At 32.7% G+C, this 19,174-nt stretch overlaps 1 long non-coding RNA gene across 1 annotated transcript; it reads right to left on the bottom strand.

The window, feature by feature from the left end:
- Positions 1–14,058: 14,058 nt before the first annotated feature.
- LOC148766320 (uncharacterized) lies at positions 14,059–17,064 on the bottom strand. The gene is made up of 2 exons (XR_016034836.1): positions 16,502–17,064; positions 14,059–14,638 (listed from the first exon to the last, which is right to left on the bottom strand). It is a non-coding gene; the product is annotated as an uncharacterized LOC148766320 (long non-coding RNA).
- Between the last annotated feature and the right edge of the window lie 2,110 nt (positions 17,065–19,174).

Here is a 19,174-nt window from a genome sequence, read left to right on the forward strand (position 1 = left end):
ATGAGCTTTTTCTCTTCTAAATATTGAATTTCTTTTTTGCAATATTCTACTAGTTCACTATTCATTTGGATAGGTCTAGCTTTTGTAGGAATTTGTGCTTCGTTAAAATCCTTTTCATAAAGGAGATCGATGATATGTTGTTTCCTGCTCCAAAAGGCATTAGGCCGTTCAGAATATATCTCGGATTCAATTATATTTTGGATATTTTCATTTTTTTGTCGTAATACTGGTAACTTCAACTGATGTTGCATTTTTTTATGAGAAATTTCTTTTTTCAAGATTTCTAGATTAAAAATCTTCTCATGTATCAATAAATTTATAGTGTTTTCATGTATGGAATGGGCTTTTAATAGGTTAAGGTTCCTTGTTCTTGGTTTTTCCAAAAATTCAAAAATTAATTTCTCATCCTTATACTTAGAGGATATAGATGCTTTATCAACTCTTTAAGGGATTATTAGGTTGATAAATGGGGTACCTAGGATTACTGTGTGATGTATATCATTAATAAGCACAAATGAGATGTGTAAAGAGATGCCGTAATTAATAATTGATGCCTCAGTTTTAGAATTGGCCTTTAATTTTGAATTATTGGCAGCTGATAACCTTTCTTTGGTTTCTTTATGAAATTTTTGAGGCACTATATCAGTTTTTATGTAGTTTAGATCCACACTAGTATCAAATAATGCGATCGTGTCAATTTTGAATGTATCTGAAAAACGTATTGTTAGTTTAACCATATATTTTCGAGAAGTTATTTCCTTTAATAAAAGTATAAAATCTTGTGGGATAGTTTCTATATTTTGGATTTCATTGTTGTCTTCTTCTTCTTCTTCAGAAGAGCTTTCACATGTCGAATATTTCTATGATATTTTTATTTTTTTCTGAATTTCGCTTTTGGTTTTCTTTTAATAACCTTATATCAGATTTTATTTCTTTTAATTCCTGTTGTAATTCTGAAACTGTTGGTTCCGTTTCACTAACTTTCTTTCATTTCCTTAGGATATTCGTTAAGTCATACGTGTTTCTAGAGGTGTTAGGAAAGTATGAATTTCTAGGTTCTTTTTCTCCATATAAGTTTTTCTAGGTATTCTTTCTGTATGTTAGTATTTTCGATATTTTCGAACATTAAAATGAATTGTTGTTGTTTTTTTATTGTTTTAACATAATTTTCTGTTTCAGGATCAGTTTCTTCACTTGACGAAACTTTTTCGCCAACTTGACAAGCTCTATTTTCGTCTGAGGGGAAGTTTTCTATGTTATGGTTTTCATCAGTGTCTGATGGGTCAATAAAAATTGTTGAGAGTTTATTTAATATATCCTCGCTTAAACCTATCTCTGAGATCCTTTTATTTAATTTACAGTAATTAGCAGTATGTCCCATTTTGTGACATTTATAACATTCTATTTTTTAAAGAGGTTTTTTATACCTCTGTTGTGGTCTCTTTCCCCGAGATTTGTAATATTCTTCGTCCTGTTAAAGTTTCCTCTATTGTATTTTTTGTAAGTATTATTAGTTTTATAAGGTTTTCTATTTGTACGTGTTCGTACACATTCTCCGTTACATTCCTTGCTTGGTTTATTAATTCCAATGTCAAATTATTGATAAAATGTTCCTAATTCTTGTTTACTTCTTTTTAGCTCACTTTTAAGGTTTTGTTGTAGTTTTAAATCTTGGCATATTTTTAAACCTTCTTGTTGTGTTATGCTAACAAGTTGTCCATAGATGAATTCATTAAATTATATTATCTGTTTTCCACTAGTTTCTCGAATTTTATTTCTAATCTTTTCACTTAAGAGAGTTGGTAATCCTGTTAAGAATTTTTCTTTCAAAAATGGTTGGTTAGAGTCTTCTCTAAGCATTACCCTAGATAAAAATGTGTTTTTATAGTTTTGAAAGTCACTTAGTTTTCTACACCTAAGGTTTGAAAGTAATTCACCATTTCGGTCTTTCAGATGTGAGGGATGTCCTATGAAGTGTAGAGAAATGGTTAAGATAAGAGTTGTAACAGAGTCTTGTTCTGGGTTATCTTCTTCATCTAGAATAACGTTTTCTTCTTCGTCGGTTTTTATAGAATCAAGAATTTGGATTTGTTCTTGGTTAGTGAGATAGTAATCTCCCATCCTTTTAATTGACCAGAGAATCCTGCAATAAGGAGTTATGTTATTGTTTTGTCTAACGTCCCGTACTGGGTTTTATATGCATTAACAGCCATTTTTATTTGTTGTAATATACTTAGAATATTGTATTGTGAGAGGTTATCTAAGTTCTAGTCATAGATGGAGAGCCATTTTCATTTGTTGTTTAATTTGGACTGAGTTAGTGGCTTTACTAAATTCATATCCGGGTGAGGAATCATTTGAATTTGTTCAGGCCTTGATGTCCAATTTGATCTTATAGGATTAATTAGGTTTTGAGATTTTTGGAACTGATCTATGGCATTAATTTTGTCGGAGTCATTACTTAGAGTATTTATCATGGAAGTTGGGGTATCTGGTGCAAATAAATGACTTGAGCTAGAAGTTGTAGCTTCTATCCTACTTAGTTGGCTCTGGATTGTTCTAATTAAATCGGTCTTGTTGTCATGACTATTTTTTGCGCTGGCAGGTGTAATCTGATATGGTTTAAAAAACGGCTTTTGAATTGAATCTTTTCTTTTTTCAGGAGGATTTTTGTAAATAATTAAAGGCTGTATATTTTTGTCAATTCTATCTAATTGTTTTCTTATGGTGTTTAAATTAGTGTTTGTATAATTTTTTTGTTTTATGATTTTTTTATGTTTCCTTTTTCGTCTTCTTCTGGGGTTTTAAAAGAAATCACTTCAATTTGTTGGTTTTGAATACTAATTTTAATTCTTTGGGAGGGGGATGGGTATATTGAATTTTTCTGGAATCTGCAATTGTTTTCCATTCTGGATATTTATTTATGTGAGTATTAGGACTGATGGTTTTTTTAAAAGGATAATTTATAGACTTATTGAGTGCATATATTTCGAACCAGTCAAAATAGAAAATATGTATTTTTTGAAAATTAAAAAAATTATAATATTCTTCTTGTATGTTTTCTCTATCATTAAGAAATTCTTTAATGAACCAAATTCTTTTTTTTCTATTATGTTTTGAGTAAAAGTTTTCATGAAGAATTTTTTTATTAATATTAAAAGTTTTTTCTATAGCGTTTAACTCATTAACAATATTTTCTGTTATGGATGAGAAGGTTGGACTAGAGGGTTCTTTTACAGAATCTGGTCTTGATTGGTTGGATTTACTATTTTAAACTGGTCTTGGTATTTATGAAGAATAATCAACATCTCTTAAAGAAGAGCTGGGAATATCCGAAGTGGAATATGTTTATAAGGTATGTTAATAATTCAACAGATTTGAGAGACTCGTCCTAAGTCTACGGTATCTGTAACGGTGGAATCATCAGATCTGTTGGTAGTAGTACTTCTATCAAAAGAAAGGTTTATTCTTCCATCAGTATATTGAGTGACGAATTTAATATGAGTGCTTGGTTTGAAGGAGTATAGAGGTTCTGTCTGAACCACTTCCTCTGGGGTCCATTCTTCTGGAAGAGATACATCTTTCCATTGTATGGATCTAGAGACGACAACATTAGATCGTCGGAAATCCGTTTTGAGTAAGAGGGTTTCACCCTTTTGACTGTGGAACCAAACTTTTGTAGCGAACGCTGAGTTCATAGCCTTGTAATGTATTCTAAATATTATAGCAACGGGGATAGAACCTTGTATTGTATGTTTTTATTTGTAACACTAAAGATTTTAAAATATTTTTGTCATTTAATGAGAGTGTTAGATTAGAGTAACAATCAAACAAAATGGGACCAGTACATAGGGTGGACTCTATAGAACTTAAAAGGGATCTTCAAAGATAGTAAATCTTGCATCCCTAAGGACAACAAGGATAGATGTATTTAATCCCTCTTTAGTAAGGGGCTTGATTCCAACTTGGACTAAGCCTATATGAATATATTTGTAATCTTTATCTCTATGCTTTTGAAGAGATTTATTAGAGAGAAGAGTAATTGTTTCAAAAGGTTTTGATAATTGGATATCTCTTTCTTCTGTTTTGATCTTAAATCGGTTTTGAAAAACAGAGATCTTGTGTTTTTGTAGATTTGTTCTTTTGTAATTTTTGGAATTCCCCAGTTATCAATGGATTTCCCGAAATCTTCTATAATAACTTCGTCACAATTTATTACTTTCTTTTGATCAGTATAGATCATGGAATTAGAAGCAGAAGAGGTGGATCTACAACAAATACTATCCACAATTTTAAGTTCTTAGATATAACTTTAGATCTAGCCTCAAATCCTAAGCACTTGAACAGGTTTTTTAGCCTTCAAACAGAACTCACTACCAGGACTTTCTTAGGCGAAAAAACAAGGAAAAATCTGAAACAATATCTCACTATTTAAGATTATTAGGATAAGTTGTTGGAGCTAAATACCTGACACTCAAGTGCACGTACCGCCAACAAGTAGTAAAAGTGGACTCGTGAGAGTCGGATGTCGATCCCACAGGGAATACTCAAATTATCTAATCCTAAGTACCAAATTCTAACAATTATGATTTTTATCCAGCCTACGCAAAGTTTTCAAATATAATCAACTAATAATTAAACTAATTATGAAAATAAATAAACACGAGAAAATATCTATAAAAACGGACCTAGAATTTTATCTTCCCCCTATGCAAGAATTGCTCACCCAAAACCCCTCAATTATGAAATATATGATTCATGATTATTAACCTGAGACACTAATTTACTCATAACCCGCTGTCGCGTGTATTATGAGTCTATAATTCATAAATGATTCACTATATGTCTATGCAAACCAATTATAAATAAAGCATTAACTAACAAGTCTCGTAAATGGCTACCTAAGGTGATATTTGTATGTCTTCGACACCACATGCAATTGACACACTCATCCGGTGAAAACTACTCGAAGGCTCTTCTACTTACCGTCAATAGCTCTGTCGAGTCAATCCCAATAATCAGAAATAAAGCACATAAATTGATCAGGTTCATGCACTAACAATCATAACAAGTAGAAGAAATAATCATAAAATCATAACTGCATAATCTCAAGAAAACGGGTTCACCATCCCCACATAGGGTTCCAACAAAATCCAAGATTAAAAACTTAGCTACGCATGTTCTCTATGAAAAACATCATAAAAATATAAAAAGAAATAGATTAAGAAAAGATAGATGAAAGAGAAATTATGATGAAGATTTGTCAATTCTCCGTCTTCGTTTCTCCGTTCTCTCGCTCCTCTTCCTCAAAGATCGTGTCAAAAAAGTCTCTAATTCGTACATGGTTTGCCCTTAAATAGATGCCCCAACTTGGTAGAATAATTTAGGTTTCCTTGTGTGATTAAAAGTCCAAAATTGTCTCCAGCGTGTTTTAGCGCGGCCGCGCGAAAATCAGCGCAATTCTCACACGGCCGCTCGAGAATCGACGAAACGTTTTGCCCCAATTCTGTAGTTGGCGCGGTCGCGCCAAAAATAGGCTAAATTTGGCACGGCCGCGCCGTCCAATTTTTAGCATATTTTTGTGTTTTTCCGGTTTTTGCCCCTTTTTTACCTTTTTTTGGCTCGTTTTGTCCTTGGAACTCCCAAATCGTCAAGTTGTGCCTAAAATACAATAAACCACTCATTAAGCACCATTAAATCAATAAAAGTATACAAAAACTCTCGTAAGATGTAACACCCCACCTTTCCAAAACCCGAAAATTCTAAAACCCGAGATTTATATTCCTAACTCGGGAAACCTTGGAAAATATTATTACGTGACTATATGCATTTCGTGAATTTGATTATGTTACTTTCGTGAATAATTACGTGCACTATTATGTGATTTATATGATTTAAATTTTTGTAAATTGAAATCCTAGAAATTTCGTGAATTTCGTGGATTATGTGAATAATTGCGTGTTTTATTTGAAACTTGGTAAATTATGTGAATTATATACATATATACGTACACGTACATACATGCATGCATAAGTATACATACGTATATACTAACACTTGCATTATACATTTGAATATATATATATGTATATATATATGTCCGAATTGTGTGTGTATGCGGATTATGTGAGTGTGTGGTATTTATGCAAGTTGTGTTTATTTTAAATAATTAATTAGTGAATAAGTGTGCATGTTTTTACACTTGGCACACCCTAATCATTTTATCTACACTTACACTCAACTCCCTCATTGTAATATGAAGAGACACTCTTCATCTCCCTTCTTCCAACACATAACCACACTACTTGTCTCTCTCCCCTCTCTCCACCGAAACCATCACCACCATCATCGGCTCTCCTCTCTCCACCTCACTTCACAATTTCAAAAGAATTCCCAATATAACCATGAGAGTTCCCTATTTAACTCTTGCCTTGGACTACTCCAAGAACACCGTTAAAACCACCTGCCTACTTTCAGGAGATCACAACTCCTCCCTCCTTGAAGCTCACACCATCTCCTTCACAATCAAGGTGGCTTGGCTAGACTTTGGTGCTTGAAAGCTTTTCTTCCTTTTGGCCATTTTTTTTCTTCTTCGATCTTAAGGTAAGAAATTCGATTTCTTGCTGCAATTAAGGGACATCAATAGTATTGAAAGGATTTTCATAAAATTTTAAAAGATTGGGGAAGATTTCGAAAATTTAGGGCTTTTTGAAGAAAAATGGAAAAATGGGTATTCTTGTTAAATTCTTGTTCTTGCATGCATTATCTATGTTGTTAGTGGTTAGATACAGCATTTATTGGCCAAAAGCCTTAAAGATTTCAGATTTCGAAAAGGAATTTTCAAAAAAATGAGATTTTTAACTTTTTGTGGTTGCATGTGTAGATCTTCGAAAGTTTGGGCCAAATCTGTAATTTTTGTAAAGTCTGTCCGAAAAATGTTTTCAAAACTGTTTTTCAGCATTTCTTGAACTAAAATTTCGGATTTAAAGAATTTTTGTAAGAAAAAGTTGATTTTGAAATTCTAGTAGGCTTGCAAGTGTAGATCTAGAAATTTTGGGGCAAATTATGTAATTTCCGAAATTTCTGCATAAAGTGACTTTTCAACTTCGATTTCTGCATCTAATAAAATATAATTTCAGATTGTTAGGGGTTTTTCATGAAAAAGTGGAATTTGAACTTTTAGTGTGGTTGCATGTATAAATTTCGAAACTTTTGGGTCAAAACTGCAATTTCCGAAAAAATCTCTCATTTTTAAAGTTTGGATCTGTTTTTCAGCAAGTATTAGATAGGAAAAAGTTTTATTTCATAAGTTTTCAAATCATTTAGAATTATATTAGAGTTTTGGATTTTTAAATTGAAAAAGGGATTTTCCTAGTTTTTAATTTCAAGAAAATTTGAAACTTTGTAAAACTTAGAAATAATTTCAGAATCTGAAATTTGAGTCAGTTAGGAGTTCTAGGAATTAATTTGAGATTTTTGGAATTAGTTTGCTAATAATTCGAAATTAGGACAATTTGCATACCATTTAACATGTTTTGTGCTTTAATGTTTATGTTCTTGATTGAATGGTGATAAGTGATGAATTTTGGTATTTTAGCACTTTAATTGCTGTTGGATGTGTTTAATGGCTGTGGAAAATTGATTGAAATAGATTATTACCTAGATGTGGTAATAAGTCTATTAAATGAAGGTAAAAAGGTATTTGTTCTTGAGCTTGCTATGATGAGTAATTAGTAATGTTTAATGTGTTGTTTGTGCACGTGTGTGTGCTGAAAATGTGTGAAGGTGTGTGTGCTGATGGTGCACGGTGTGAGTGCCGTGTGTGGTTGTGTGTGTGAATTTGGGATTTTTGCCTAAATTACAAATGTGTGGTCAATTGTGGTATTTGTGTGAATTGTGGCACTTGATTGACATTTGTGATGTTTATGTGTGGGTCATAAGCATAATTTTGAAAAGTTGCATTAAATAATTTTATTTGAAGGATTAATGGAATATCGAGTAATAAACAACTCGGATATAGTGGGCCGGTATCCAACTAGGATGATGTGTGTAGTGGTTTGATTCCACTTAGTGAAAACGGGCTCGTAACAGGTTTATTATCCGATACAGAAATTAATCTTTCACGGATCCGATAAACCGAAAAATGTGTTTTTCATGATTTTCACAAAAAGGGCATCCTAGTCATTTTGCATAATTACGTGACCTTATTAAATGATGTGTTTTCGCGAAATATGTGATTTGACCAATTGCCTTGTGTTGTTGTGCGGAACGTGGGTAAGAACGGGTATACAATAATATATATATGATACATATAACGTATTTCCAAAGTTTGATAATACTCGGATTTCTTACTGAGCTTCATAGCTCATATAGATGTCTTTTAATTGCAGGTAGTAGTAATCCTCAACCGGGATGGATCGAGTAGCGGATCGAGGTCTTGCCCGGGGTTTTGGAAGACGTACGAGGACCTATGAACGATGCTAGACTTTTGGTTATTTTCTTTTGGTGGTGTAACCCTAAAACCGTAATATTTCCCTTTTCGTACTTTTGAACTCATTTTCGTTATGAATCGTACTTAATTCCTACTTTAATATAGTAAGTTTCGTAATTTGCTATTTTCATGCCTTCGTTAGAAATTTTCGAATTATTCACCAAAATAACCTTTTCGAACTCTGATTTACTCTCGAACCGAAAATCGATAGTGATATTGTAGCACTCGAACGAAAAAAAAAACCTCCCCTCGAAACTTGTTTCCAAACCAAGCTTTGTATTCGGCTAAAGTAACCTAAGCAAGTTTTCGAAAATGCAAAGTCTTCAATACCCAAAAGAATATATTTTTAATAATTGCATTTTCACCCCATTCCAATGTTTCAAAAATTACAAAGAGATCCTTTGCTTCCGCTAGTTTAATGAATATTCCGATAAACCGGTTCGATTTATCGCCCGTCTAGAAGGGGGGTGCTACATAAGAAAGTATACATTGAGTGTAAAATATACACTCAACACACCCTCAAACTTGAACTTTTGCTTGTCCTCAAGCAAAAACTAGCACATTTCAAAGCAACACTTTCAACAAATGCCCCTCATCACATAAATTAATGGTCAACTTCAAGTTTTCAGAACTTGCAATTATCATGAAAATTCTCAAAAAATTACAAGCTCATAATTCAAAGATACGTATTCACTCACCCTTGCCAAAAACAACAAACCATGCTATCGCTTCAAGTATCCCATATTTGTAAATTAAAAATGGAGAAAATTTATACTTACATAATAATATTCAACTCCAAAGACTCAACAAATTTCTTTTCTCGGCTAGTATCAAGTAATTGAGCTATTGGGATCATTGGGACTTTTTGGCTTTCAAATGTTGGGCTTTTGGTACAAGGTAGAAAATATGGGTAAAAGTGGCTACTCTTTCTCCTTTCATCTCACAATTAGTCACTAAGAGTTGCACTTGACGGAATTTTTAACTCTCGTTCTTGACTAGAGGTGTTTTTGCTAAAATTTAGCTTTTGGACTTATTTCTTCACCTCAAAGGACTTATTACCTAACTCGATATGTTTAAGAGTTCAAAAGTCTCAACTTTTGCTCTTAACATGATGGTTCGAGTTTTTACTTTAAAATCTTTCTCAAGTCCTTTCTTCCCCTTCTATCTTTCTTCTTCTTCTTCTTCTTCTTCTTTTTTTTACGAAGAAGAAAAACGTAACAAAATTTTTTTTTTCAAGCAAGCTCCAAGGGAAAAATTATCAAGACACCACCATCTAATCTACCCACTTTATTTCGGCTAAAAGAAAGAACACCGTTTCTCTAAGGCTCAATCAAGGTTCGAACGATAAAAATTTAAAGGTAGGCTTGGAAGGCTCAACAGTTCAAAGATGGCCCAAATCACTTCCCAAATTGCTCAAGAATTTAATATTTCACTTTCTAAATTCCTAAGGCAAGTTCTAAAACCGAATAGCATATGATATACCATAAATTAATTCCACGTTTTAAAACACAAAACTTTCAACCAAAGCAAGGCATAATTCGTGATTCCTAACAATGACTCATTCCTACGAAACTTTGAATCAAAAGCTCACCAAAATTCAATCACAATCAAGATAAAGCAAGCAATTTCATCATTAAACATCAACCATCTTTCATCATCATGATTCATCGAAGCATTTATCTCAACACATTTTTTTCTTTTCGAAAGCAATAAATAAACTAAAACAACTAAAAAAAACAAAAATTCCTAAGGCATGCAAACTAAGAAATTAAAGCACATAAAAAGCAAGTAATTTTCCACCCCCAAACTTAAAATTTACATTTCCCTCAATGTAATTCGCACGAAGTTTAAGGATAGAATGCACCTGAATTTGTCGTCTTGGCCATCTCCGTGTTGCTCTCTACACTCGCCTTTATTCTGCCTCTGTTAAGTTTCGCACGGCCGTATGAGTTTTTGCACTATTTTCCGCACGGCCGTGCGAATTGTCAAAATTGGGCAGTAGTTGTCTGTTTCTCGCGCGGCCGTGTGAGATTATAGTATGTTTTTCGCGCGGCCGCGCCCCAAGACAAAATTGGGCAGTAGTATCCCTGATTTTCCGGACGGCCGTATGATATTTTGCCTTGTTTTCGGACGGCCGTATGAGCTCCGGAGCTGTAATTTTTTGTCCTAAAAATTAAAAACATGTTTAAATTGGTAGCTTGCATGCTTATAAAATAAATAAATAAATAAAACAAGAGAAAGAAATAATAAAAAAAAAACGAGCCAGACTTTGTCTGCTTCTTTGTTCAAGCTAACGTGACCGAAGTCACTTGGCGATTGATTTTTTCTCCCCGATAATGCTTATTTGGTTCTTTAGGTGGCCACATCCTCCTTGCACGTTCATCGCCGTTAGCACCCCAACTCTTTTGACTATCTCTCGGAGGAGTTGAAATTGAGTCCGCAAAATAGACTTGCTCCTTCCGATTCCCTTTTCCGCCATCATCTCCTGCACTCAAAGATGCTTTCCCATGGTCCAAGATCGAAACATCAATTTTTTTATGATTTGTAAAATCCATAAGATCAATAGTAAAGCACTCATTATTATCACATGGATTTTTATTAGCACTAAAAACATTAAATTTGATCGTTTGATCATGCACCGTCATTGTAAGATCACCGCTAGCACAATCAATTAGAGTTTTCGACGTGGCTAAAAATGGTCTCCCTAAAATAAGAGGTATCTCCCTATCTTCATCTATATCAAGTATAACGAAATCAAAAGGGAAGATAAATTTGTTCACTTTTACTAGCACATTCTCTAAAATACATTTTGGGTAAACTAAAGACCTATCGGCTAATTGAAGAGTTATAGCCGTTGGTTCAATCTCACCTAACCCAAGATTTTTATAAGTGGAATAACGCATAAGATTAATGCTAGCGCCTAAATCAATGAGCGATCTAAAATTTTTACCTCCTATAGTACAAGGAATAGTGAACTTACCTGGATCGCCGAGTTTTTGTGGAAGGGCCGTGTAAGAATTGCACTGCATTGTTCCGTGAGTTGAATCATCTCGTTCCCTTGCAATTTCTTTCTCTTTGTCACGAGATCCTTGAGGAATTTCATCCACGTTAGTATATTTTGAAGGGCTTCGATAAACGGGATATTTATGTGAATTTCCTTCAACTTGTCCAAAAATCCTTGGTATTCGGCATCGAGCTTCTTCTTTAGAAGCTTTTGAGGATATGGAATTGGAGGGGCTCGTGATTTCACTGTGGATGATAGTGGTTCTTCGTGAGTTGCTTCTTTTTCCCCAATCACTCTCAGCTTCTCGATCACCGTGTTTCTCCTCTCTTTTCTTGGGGCTTCCTCCAATTGTCTCCCATTCCTTAAACTTACAGCGTTGCACTGCTCGATGTTGCTCTTCCGAGGATCTTCCGTATTCGACGGCAGTGCTCTCGATGGCCTCGCGTTTAGCTGGGTTGCAAGTTGGGCCATCTGTGTTTCCAAACTTCGAATGGAAGCTTGAGTAGATGTCAAAAATTGAGCCAAGATATTTGCGAGTTCTCCACCTTGAGGTGGAGCTTGAGGCGGATTTTGGAATCCGGGAACTGGCCGTGAAAAACTAGGAGGTTGACCTTGAGGTGGAGCTTGCCTTTGTCCTTGCTGATTTCTTCCCCATCCAAAGTTGGGGTGATCTTTCCATCACGGATTATAAGTTTTGGAGTACGGGCTCCTCTGTTGTCGGTTGGTGTCATTCATGTAATTTAGAGACTCCGTTTCTTCTAAGCACTGGTCGGCAACTTGGACTCCATGGACTTACTGAGTCTGCAAAGCTGCTACTTGCTTTGATAGGTTTTCTAACAGGGCAGTGATTACGATGACCCCATCCAGCTCCAAAATTCCTCCCGTCGTCTTGGTTCTGCTATTTGACCGGTCTGATGCCCGCATGTATTTGTTCCTTGCGATTCGCTCCAAAACTTCGTAAGCTTCGTCATAGGTCAAGCTCATGAACATACCACCAGCTGCTGAATCGAGCACCGTTCTCGAATCATCTTGCAATCCATCATAAAATATTTGAAGTTGCCGCCACTCTTGAAGTCCGTGATTCGGGCATCTCCGAATTAATTGTTTGAACCGCTCACACGTCTCAAATAGCGCTTCACCGGCTTCTTGCATGAAATTATGTATTTCTCTCCGGATTCTTTCAGTTTTTGTTGGGAAGTTATATGTGTTCATGAAGAGTTGTGTTAGCTGGGGCCAAGACGAGATGGAGTGCGGTGCACGAGTTTGTAACCACTTTCGGGCTGCTCATTGTAAAGAGTGCTTGAACAAGCGGAGTTGCAGTGCTTCAGGAGATACGCCGTTCATCTTATGCGAATCACACGTTTCGAGAAAATTGACCAAGTGGAGATGCGGATCTTCTTGAGCTAATCCGCAAAACAACCCATTGTTTTGGAGCATAGTAAGGAGTCTCGCTCGAATTTCGAAATGGTTGGCTTCAATGGGGGGCTGTTGGATGCTTGATTGAAACCCATTGAGTGTTGGAACGGTGTACTCATGCAATGCTCGTTGACGAGGTGGTGGAATAATGAGCTGCTGTTGTTCTTGCTCGTTGACCATATTTTCTGCCGCATTCGGTAGGCGCCCTTGGTCATCTCCCCTACGATTAATTTCTTCTTCCATTGTTGCAGGAATATTTTGAGCTAACCGTTGATTTCCCCTGGCGTGCCTAAACGTTCGCTCAATTTCGGGATCAAATGGTAGCAAGCTCGTGTCGTGTCCTCTTCGCATAAAAAGTACCTAAAACAAAAATAGTAAAAATAAAATAAGCTAATAGAATAATTAAATAAAATAAATAAAACGGCTGAAGTAAGAAAAATTGCTCAAATTTAATATTAGGATAAATAGATAATTTAGCCGTATTCCCGTGCAACAGCGCCAAAAACTTGTTAGAGCTAAATACCTGACACTCAAGTGCACATATCGCAAACAAGTAGTAAAAGTGGACTCGCGAGAGTCGGATGTCGATCCCTCAGGGAATACTCAAATTATCTAATCCTAAGTACCAAATTCTAACAATTATGATTTTTATCCAGCCTACGCAAAGTTGTCAAATCTAATCAACTAATAATTAAACTAATTATGAAAACAAATAAACACGAGAAAATATCAATAAAAACGGACCTAGGATTTTATCTTCCCCCTATGCAAGAATTGCTCACCCGAAACCCCTCAATTATGAAATATATGATTCATGATTATTAACCCGAGACACTAATTTACTCATAACCCGCTGTCGCGTGTATTATGAGTCTATAATTCATAAATGATTCACTATATGTCTATGCAAACCAATTATAAATAAAGCATTAACTAACAAGTCTCGTAGATGGCTACCTAAGGTGATATCTGTATGTCTTCGACACCACATGTAATTGACACACTCATCCGGTGAAAACTACTCGAAGGCTCTTCTACTTACCGTCTAATTATCGAAATAGCTCTGTCGAGTCAATCTCAATAATCACAAATAAAGCACATAAATTGATCAGGTTCATGCACTAACAATCATAACAAGTAGAAGAAATAATCATAAAATCATAATTGCATAATCTCAAGAAAACGGGTTCACCATCCCCACATAGGGTTCCAACAAAATCCTAGATTAAAAACTTAGCTACGCATGTTCTCTATGAAAAACATCATAAAAATATAAAAAGAAATAGATTAAGAAAAGATAGATGAAAGAGAAATTGTGATGAAGATTTGTCAATTCTCCGTCTTCGTTTCTCCGTTCTCTCACTCCTCTTCCTCTAAGATCGTGTTAAAAAAGTCTATAATTCGTGCTTGGTTTGCCCTTAAATATATGACCCAACTTGGTAGAAGAATTTAGGTTTCCTTGTGTGATTAAAAGTCCAAAATTGTCTCCAACGTGTTTTGGCGCGGCCACGCGAAAATCAGTGCAATTCTCGCACGGCCGCTCGAGAATCGCCGAAACGTTCTGCCCCAATTCTGCGGTTGGTGCGGCCGCGCCAAAAATAGGCTAAATTTGGCACGACCGCGCCGTCCAATTTTCAGCACATTTTTGTGTTTTTCCGTTTTTTGCCCTTTTTTTTACCTTTTTTGGCTCGTTTCATCCTTGGAACTCCCAAATCGTCAAGTTGTACCTAAAATATAATAAACCACTCATTAAGCACCATTAAATCAATAAAAGTATACAAAAACTCTCGTAAGAAGGTATACATTGAGTGTAAAATATACAGTCAACATAAGTAATTCCCATAAACATACCCCATGGGTCTGATACCATGGCTCTTAAGATTATATATATATATATATATATATATATATATATATATATATATATATATATATATATATATATATATATATATATATATATATATATATATATATATATATATATATATATATATATATATATATATAAAAGATGAAAATATTATTTAGATTTCACTCTTTTAGCATTTTCTAAAAAAGATAGACTTTTGTGAAGACAAAACATGAAAGTATCAACTACCAATTATATTTCAAATCAAAACTGATTTAGTATTGCATCTCTTGAAATTTGTAAGTATATTTTTAAAATATTTATTAAAAGTTAAAACGCTATACAAAGTGTAATTTTTTTATGAAGTCCTGAACAGTAGCATGTGCTGCTTGTCTTCAAGGTCGGCCCTAGGCAGAACCACGAGGTGGCAAGGAAGGACCATGGTTTTCCTAACTTTTTCCTACATACATACTTTCGACAAGTATTTATAAATAAAATTCGGTATTATGAATGTGAACATTGTTGATATACCTTTACTCTAAAAAAATTCTTTTTTTAATTATTCGCTGCAAAGGCTAATTCCATCCTAGAATGTGATGAATTATATTTTATAGATGAAAATTTTATGGATGACAATATCATTTATGAGGGATAATTACATTTTTGGTCCCTCATGTTTGGCCCTATTTCACCTTTGGTCCCCCTTGTTCCAAAGTAAACAAAGTTCACCTCCAAATTTCAATTTTAAACACTTTTGGTCCCTGCCGTTACATGTCCGTTAGCAAGTAACGGAAAACACGATTTTGGGGTGAAAATTGAATTTTAAATTTTTTTGGGGCTAAAAAATAATTATAAATTGAAAACAGACTACTTATAATTAAATTTTTAATAATATTAAGTATAATGAAATTTTATTAATTACTTTATTTTATTATTAAAAAAATAATCATAAGTAGTATAATTAAAGCTATATTAAGTATAATTCACAATCATTTATTTAATTAATTTCTTTTTTATTATTAAAAACAAAAGAATCGATAGGGTCGCTTTGAATTTTTTATTACCAACGAGGCCCCAAAACGTTTTATCATAGTGGAAAAATAAAATCTTTTTGGCAAAAAAAAATTATCATTAAAAATTTAATTATAAGTAGTATAATTATAATAATATTAAGTATAATAAAAAATAATTAGTTAGTTAATTTTTTTTTTATTAATTTTTTTTATCATAAGTAGTATAATTAAAAATAATATTAAGTATGATTAAAAATAATTTGTTTAGTTACCTTTTTTTATTATTAAAAATTGAATTATAAATAGTATAATTATAATAATATTAAGTGTAATAAAAAAATATTTGTTTGTTTAATTTCTTTTTTTTATTATTATTAAAATTTATAAGTAGTCTATTTTTAATTTGTTATTATTTTTCAGCCCCAAAAAAAAATTAAATTTCAATTTTCCCCCCAAAATAGTGTTTTCCGTTACTTGCTAACGGAAATTTAACGGCAGGGACCAAAAGTGTTTAAAATTGAAACTTGGAGGTGAACTTTGTTCACTCTGAAACAAGGGGGACCAAAAGTGAAATTGAGCCAAACATGAGGGACCAAAAGTGTAATTATCCCTCATTTATGAGCTAGAAACTTACACACTATCGATGATAGGATTAAATAATGCATCGGGATACGTATGAAACTTTGGAAAAGGACCGATAAACTTTGAAAGTATCAACTATTTACCAATGTTTTGAAAACCGCACCGGACCGGTCGGTCCGACCGGTTCAACCACGAACTGCCACCATGTCCGGTTCGGTTAGATGTCAAGACCCAAAATGCTCAAAAAACCAGGTCAACCACCAAAAATCCGGTTTAACCGGTAAGAACCGGGTAACCCGAAGACCAACCCAAAAACCGGTTTTTAGCTCACAAAAAATTTCATCGTCGGATCTACGTCGTGGGTTATTGAATCTTGTCGGAAATGGTTGTTGGTGAACGGATCTAGGTAGTATGTGACCCAATCCAAGTAGTAGCTGCCACAACTATCCACCAAAGAAAAGAAAACGAAGAAGGTGAAAGTGAAATGAAGAAAAAAAATGAAAAAATAAGTGGAAAAATAAAGTATATGTTTGGGTGGAAATGGGAAGAATTAAGAACAAGCAAGGACGAAGAGAAGAAAAGAAGGAAGTAAGAAGAGAAGGGGATATGGATTCGGGAGTGTGGTCTGTGTGTGAAAAGAGGAGGAAGAAAGAAGAAAGAAGAAAGAGAAGAGAGAGAGAGAGAGAGAGAGAGAGAGAGAGAGAGAAGAGTGAGAAGAAAATTAATAATTTTTAATTCTTTTTCTATAAAGTGATGAAATGGAATAAAATATAAAAATATATAATATATTATATTTGAGATATTAAATAAATAAAATAATTATATATATAAAAAAATGTAAGAAATCCGGTTGGACTCCGGTTGAACCGGTCCAACCGTTACTCGGTAGCTTGATCGGGTCGATGTTCGGTCCGATTTTCAAAACATTGCTATTTATCATATTTTAAATAAAACTTGTTTAGGATTGCATTTCTTGAAATTTTTAAGTATGCTTTTAAAATATTTATTAAAAGTTAAAATTGTATGCAAAGTATAATTTTTTTCCGAAGTCCTGAATAGTAGCATGTGGTACTTGTCTTCAAGGCTGGTCATAGGCAGAACCACGAGGTGGCAAGGGAGGGCCATAGTTTCCCTAACTTTTTTCTACATCCATATTTTCGACAAGTATTCATGAATAAAATTCAGCATTATGAATGTGAAGATTCTTGATACCTTTACTCTAAAAAAATATTTTTTTTCTAATTCAACAAGAGCTATAAAGACTAATTTCATCCTACAATCCGATGAATTGTATTTTATAGATGAAAATTTAATCATGTATTTAAAGTTATCTAGAATAATGATTGGATGACAATTTCATCTATAAGCTAGAAACTTATTACCATTTAGGATTTCATCTATAAGCTAGAAACTTATTACCATTTAGGATTGCTAGTAAGGTGTACATGCGCTGCATGTGTTGTATTATTCTTTTCTATGTCTTTCTTAATTATGCATTACGCATGCTCTATTTTACCAAAATAATATTAATACATTGGTAAAATGTATAAATATCTCGTTACATTGTTAAACTTTTGCAGTAGAATCAAATTTTATTTAATAAAAAGTACATTAACAAATTTGTATTGTGTTCTAATTCAATTGACAATTACTTTTCGTATTTTTTTGAAACCGATTTTTTCTTTTTCGACTCTTCCACTAATTTTCTTCATTTTTATGAAAACATTGAATGATATTTACATGTTTTTCTAAGCGGTTATCCTCTATGTTTCTTGTAACCTATTCTTTATTACTTCCCAATTTTCAACTTCAATTATCTCATTTGTTATAAATATGAAACCTTTGCGTGTGTAGAGCTGATGAAAATTATAATTTGTTTAGTTCATTTTTAAGAGTAATATTTCTTCTGTAACTGTTTTTCAATTATTAAAGATTCCTTTCTATTTCGTATTCTTATAAATATTTTGTACATGATATTATTTATTAAATATTGTGTATTTTTTTCAATCTAAAATGTTTTTAGTTATTTTCTTATTTTCTAGTAATTTTGGATGATAGAGGTTTATACTAATACTAATATATGGTTTTTTTCCTAATAAGGACATGTTTGGTTGTCAAGGTAAGACTAGTCTAAATAAGATAATTTTTCGTATAAAATATAGGCCTATTATTTTATAAGATGTTTGATGTTTGTTATCAAATCTTGAATTTCTTACATCCCATTATTTACTAGTGTTAGATGTTTGATTTCCTTAACATCAACCAAATTACAAAAAAATACCGAATTACCCTTTCTTACTGTACATAACTTATTTCATCTTCTTTTTAATTTTTTTCTCAACAAAATTCAAAAAAATATTGTTTTTCAAAAAATAATTATTTTTTCCAAAAAAATGTTTTTTTTCCGAATAAAATATATAAAATATATATATGTATATATATATATATGTATATACATATATATATATATATGTATATATATATATATGTATATATATATATGTATATATATATATGTATGTATATATATATATATATGTATACATATATATATATATATATATATATATATATGTATATATATATATACATATATATGTATATATATATATACATATATATATGTATATATATATATACATATATATATATATGTATATATATATATACATATATATGTATATATATATATATATATATATATATATATATACATATATATATATATATGTATATATATATATATATATATATATAGATATATTATTTAAATTTCCAAAAAATAATAATTTTTTTATTTTTTATTTATTTTATTT

Source organism: Erythranthe guttata, chromosome 12 (genome assembly GCF_056151865.1).
Source record: "Erythranthe guttata isolate IM_541 chromosome 12, IM_541, whole genome shotgun sequence".
NCBI classification, from domain to species: domain Eukaryota; kingdom Viridiplantae; phylum Streptophyta; class Magnoliopsida; order Lamiales; family Phrymaceae; genus Erythranthe; species Erythranthe guttata.